The sequence below is a fragment of the Arachis hypogaea genome, chromosome 14 (genome assembly GCF_003086295.3).
Source record: "Arachis hypogaea cultivar Tifrunner chromosome 14, arahy.Tifrunner.gnm2.J5K5, whole genome shotgun sequence".
Lineage (NCBI taxonomy): Eukaryota > Viridiplantae > Streptophyta > Magnoliopsida > Fabales > Fabaceae > Arachis > Arachis hypogaea.
Window position 1 is genome coordinate 66885006 of NC_092049.1, and position 5949 is coordinate 66890954.

The following is a 5949-nucleotide window of genomic DNA, read 5'->3' on the forward strand; positions in this document are numbered from 1 at the left end:
AATGGCTAACAATATCAATAACCCAGTCAATGCTAGAAAAACTCTTGGCTCATTAACAAAACCCACTGCAGGAAATTGTGGGAGTAGCATAGTAGCACCCGCTGTAAAGGCAAACAACTTTGAATTGAAGTCTCAACTTTATCACCTTAGAACAACGACATTGCCAATTCAATGGGAGCCCTCAAGAAGATCCTAATTTGTTCATCTCCAGCTTCTTGCAGATTTGTGACACAGTCAAATCTAATGGTGTCTTCACTAAAGCTTATCGATTAAGGTTGTTCCCATTTGCTATAAGGGACTGAGCCAAGCAGTGGCTCGAAACTCAACCAAAGGAGAGCATAGCAAGATGGGATGAATTGGTCAATAAGTTCTTAACCAAATTCTTCCCACCATGGAGGTTGGCAAAGCTGAGACATGACATCCAAACATTCATGCAGAAAGATGGAGAATTCCTTTATGAAGCTTAGGAGAGGTACAAAAGTATATTGAGAAAGTGTATCCTGGATTTATTTGCTGACTGGTTGCAACTTCAGATTTTTTATGATAGAATTACTGCTACTTCAAGAAATTCATTGGATTCCTCTACTGGAGGATCTTTGTACATGAAGACAACAACAGAAGCCTTAGAATTAATTGAGATAGTGGCCAACAATCAATATTTGTATTCCTCTTAAAGAGCTTTAAAGAGAGGAGTGATAAAATTAGACACATTGAAAACTATTCTAGCACAAAACAAGGCTATATCTCAACAAATCATTACACTTACTAAACAAGTTGGACACATGCAAGTCTCCGTAGTGGGAACACAGGGTATCACCTATGACATGGGAGGAGAAGTCTACCAAAGTGAAGTTTCTGAGTTACTTAATCATGATCAATCCTCTGTTGAGCAAGTCAATTTTTTGGGGAACCCCTTTAGGCCACACAATGACCCATTCTCTAAAATCTATAATCTTGGATGGAGGAACCATCCTAACTTTGGATTCAAAAATCAAAACCAAAGAACCAGTAATGTCAACAACTTCAGTACTCCTCACCAACCACAAACACCTCCCAAACAATCCTCTCAAAACCCACAAAAGACCACCCTTCTAGAGAATATCTTGGGAAAGCTCACTCAACACACCTCCACATTCATCCAACAAACCAGTTTGTTGTTGTTGAATTGATAAGTGACATCGAATCAACTAGGTTTAGTTCTTAAGAATTACGTGGCTTTTAAATCAGTGAACGTATCTCATCTCTTAACATAATCAATTGATCAAGGAATTGATGGTTTATTAAGAAAAGAGAATTGAATTACCAAGGAATTGGGATTTGGTTATTTATGATTCTCCATAGATGGATGTTGCATGATCAAAGTAGAAAGTGAAAATCATTCTTCTGGAAGTTTTAACATCTCTGAAACCTTAACAATTTTAATCATATTACTCTTTAAACCATTCCTAACATGCTTTGTGTAAGAACCACGAATTATAAAATATAAATATGATATTTGAACTCAGTAGATTTTTCTGAGTTGGAAAATGTAATTTTCTTCGAAAATTTTTATAAAAAAGCACTACCGGCTTAAGTCTATCCGGTACTGTGTGAGAATAATAAAAACAGTAAAAACTTGAGGAAATAAATTAAAGTTGAAAATCGGGCACTAATTTCAAAGGTTTGGCCCAAAGTTGGGCCAAACGGGGCAAAAACGCTAATGGGTTGGACCGCGCACAAGTTGCGCCCAAGCCCAACACATATATACTCTCTTTAGTGGCCATTTCAGCCACACTCCCCTTCATAATAACACACAACAGCAGCTGCATGAGAGGTGAGAAAAAAGAGCTTAAAGAGAGAGTGTTACTATTTACATACAACTTTCAGTGGCCATATCTCGAGCTACATTGCTCCGATTCACGTGCCGTCAATGGCTAAGCAAAGCTCTTGCCGAGCCCGTCACTTTTAGCTGGGTATTGTGGTAAGCTTTTCACTCATCTCTGCCCCATTTAATGCCCAAAAATTTCAAAAATTTGGGTTTTGGTTTTGAGTAAATTTTTGTGTTTTGATTGATTAGGTGGTCTCTAAGGTTTGGCTATTGGTGGTTTATGCCCCCAAACACCATCAGAAAAGGTAAGGAAATTCTTTACCTTGTGAATTTATGTATTTAGAAACCCTGGGTATTGATTTATGGTAATTTATATGGTTTTAGTTAAGTTCTTGCACTTGTTGGAGTTGATTTGGAGCTTTGAAGGTGAGAATGGTGATTTGTTAGTGACTGAAAGCTTGTTTGGACTAAAAGTGGTATTTTGTGCATATTGGGGATCAGCCAAGGTATGATTTCGGTTTTCTCTATGTAATTTATAATATTTAGCTGAAATCATCATCATCATCATTTTTGTGTTTTGATTCTATTGGTTGTTGAACTTATTGAATGATGATGTATGATGATTCGATGATTTCAGCTATTTTTACGAATTGTGATATTGATGTTGATAAAATGATGTTAAAGATTGATATTAAGGATGAATGAGGTTAATTATGATGATTATTGGTGATATAATGATGATGGATGATTGTGTTGGTTGAGAAATGGTTTTAGTGTGATATAGTTGATATTTGAGGTTGAGGATTATGTAAAGTGAGTGGAGATTGGTATGAATGATGAATTGTGACACAAAGGTTATGAGGTAAATTGGGGTTTGGTATGGTTTTGATTTGGTTTTGGTTATGAATTTTAAGGATTTGAGAAATTAGTAAACTTTGGTAAAAATAAATTTTTAGTGAATTTTGACGGATCATATATTGAGCTACAGTTTTTGATATTGAATGAATTTTATATCAAATTAAAGATAATTCAAAGAGCTTTAAAATGGTATAAATTTTGTTGAAATCTGAATTTTGTAGAGAAATATATGATCATTGGAAGTTTGAGTCAGAAATCTGAATTTTGTGATGTTGCAGAATTTGTGATTTCTTGTTTGTGTGCGCACGCACACTGCTGTGCGTGTACTCTGATCAGTGGTAATTTTTGACTTGTGTGTATGCACAGCCCCGTGTGCACGCACACTCTGTGAAAATTTGAAAACGTGCGTACGCACACTCATGTGTGCACACACACACAGGGAGGTGCCTACTGTTGGGAGCGCTAGCACACTCAGGTGTGCATACACAGCTTGTGAAATTTACAAGCTGTACGCACGCACAACCTCGTGCACACACACACGCTGGAAGGTGCATTCTATTGAGGACGTTTGCACGTATCTGTGCGTGTACGCAAAATGGAAATTTTTACTCTCTATGCGTATGCACACCTCTATGCGTAAGCACACTTCTTGGAAATCCTTCTTGGCGTGCATACGTACAACCCTATGCGTATGCACATTGCCCTGTTTTCAATAAACATATTGTTTCTAACTGTTTTACCTTCCCGGCAAGCTTGTAAACTTCCGTGACACTTATATAAGACTCTTTAGCTTGTTTTTTTGGTTTCAGAACAAAGAGAGGGCTCGAGGTGAAATCAATTAGGTGTTTTCTTGCAAAAGTTTAGAAAACAGAGACTTAGGTGTTTGGAGTACTGAGGACAGAGTTGGTTGAGTGAGGAAGCGCAGTATTGTGTTGATGATCACCGACTATGAATTGTGAAAATTATGAATTGATGGTGGTTGAGACGAGTTTGGGACTCGGAATGGAAGGATGGATCCCTGATATATTGAAAAATAAATTCTGAAAACCACTGAATCACTATTTTATACTGAGATTGTTGAGACGCTATGTGCTTGGCAGGGACGGTAGGTTAATCCCGCCTGTCGAGGTCGCAGCGGCGGCGTAAGGATGGTAGGTTTATCCCGCTTACGTTGAGATGTGAGGTCCGTGGCAAGAGTATCCCGCTCGCATCCCTTCAGATCACTAGAGTGTGCAGGCACTATATCCTGGACCGTGTTCCAGGAATGATATCTCGGGGGTTCTCCTTATGATACCGAAGGGCGACATTTTCGTGGAGATGTGTTGGGTTGGCGGTTGAACCGACAATGTGATATCACAGCCAATAGGACAGGCATTCATCATTTTCATCTTCTACCGGTTTGTTTCCTTTGCCACCTTGAAATTGCTTGCCTAATTGTATAACATGACTAAATGCTACTTGAATTTCTTGATAGACATGCTATACTTGTGCTTTACATGCATTGTTATTTATCTGTGTATTCTACTGGGATTGAGGAGGTTCGGAAGGTGATGGTCATGGGATCGCATGGCGGTTAGGCTGGCGAAGGCTATGGGACATCAGAGAATTGTTAGCTTAGAAAATCCACTAAGTTAGATTATCCTTTAGTGTTGTGGTTTTAAAGTTGTGCTTTAAAAGTTATAGTTATGCTTTAAGTTGAATCTCATGATGGATATGAAGCTCTAGGATTTCCTCTAGCGTCTCGGAATCTTATATCTTACATCACTGGGCACTGTTACTATATTGAGAATCTCCGGTTCTCATTCCATACTCTGTTGTTATTTTTCAGATGCAGGTCGTAACCTACCTCGGTGTGTTGCTTTGATGGTGACAGAGCGGAGGATCTTCACTATGTTTTAAAGTCTTTGATTATTTTGCTTAGTTTTCTCACCTTTTGTATTTATATTTGCCTTAGAGGCTAACTTTGAGAGGAATTTTGTATAAGCTGTTTTACTTTTAAAACTTTGTGTGTTGTATATAACTAGCCAGCTTAAACTCCGCGAGCTGCAGTTAGATTCTTATGGCTATTATACTTTGATATATCTATATATATGTCTTGATATCTGTACGTATATCTTGTGCCTCGATTAGTGTAGCTTCATGTGAATGTTTTGCATTTTTCAAACTCTGTTTTTGAGCTTAATCCCTCATCGGGCTTCTAGAATATATTATTTCCTTCTATATAAATATGTATAAGAATTAGAATTGTCGTAACCTTTGACTAAACTTTACTTTACGACGCGAGGAAAGGCTTAGAGTAATTAGGGTGTTACACTTTGTTTAATTCATTGTCTTTATGCAATCTGCCTCTAAAACCCTAATTTTTTATTGTCTGACTAGAATAATATATTTTTGGTGATTATGTGAGTCTTATGGATTGAACTAAGTTGTTTTGGATAAATGATTGATTTTTTGATTGATTAAATTGGATTCTGTATTGTGATATATGATTATTGAGTGTATGAATGCGTATTGATAATTAAGGTTAAATAATTGTGATTTACTGGATTGGTCGATTTGAATGAGTTGAGATAATGAGATATCGGAATTGGTTTTGTTTGATTTATCGGAAATGATTTTGAGAATTGGAATTGATTTGAGATATCAGAATTAGTTTTGTTTGATTTATCGAAAAGGATTTTGAGAATTGGAAATGGTTTGGTTGGGACTCTTGAAGGGTTGCCAAAGTCCGAAGTTTAGAGGAGATGCTGCCGAAATTTTTATTAAACTCTGAGACTTTGTTTGAAGCATTCTTTAAAAGAAAATTTGAGTCAAGAATTATATTATTTGATTTCAATTTATCAAGCAAAAAAATGATTTATGTTTGAGTTATTAGGAAAATGATTTCGTTTTGAGTTTGATTTAATAAGAAAATAATAAATTATGTTTTGAGTTTTATTTATTCAGGAAAGGAATTATACCATTTTGAATTCGATTTATCAAGTAAAGATTTATGTTTCGAGTTTGATTTATTTGAGGAGAGAATTATGTTTTGATTTTGAATTATTTAAGAAAGTGATGCAGATTTTACAACCCACAAAACACCGGCAAGTGCACCAGGTCGTATCAAGTGATAACTCACGGTGGGTGAGTGTCGAGTCCACGAGGATTAACGGGTTAACAAACAATAGTCAATTAATCACTCTAGTCAGACAATCAAGAATAAGGGTTTTCAAAGAGAATTGTATAAAAAGACAGTGAATTGAACAAAAGCAATTCGTAAATAATTGAGAGAAAAATATGAT

At 36.4% G+C, this 5949-nt stretch overlaps 1 non-coding gene across 1 annotated transcript; it reads right to left on the reverse strand.

Annotated features, from left to right (window-relative positions):
* Positions 1-404: 404 nt before the first annotated feature.
* Positions 405-507, reverse strand: LOC112746027 (small nucleolar RNA R71). Its single transcript, XR_003173927.1, has one exon. It is a non-coding gene; the product is annotated as a small nucleolar RNA R71 (small nucleolar RNA).
* Between the last annotated feature and the right edge of the window lie 5442 nt (positions 508-5949).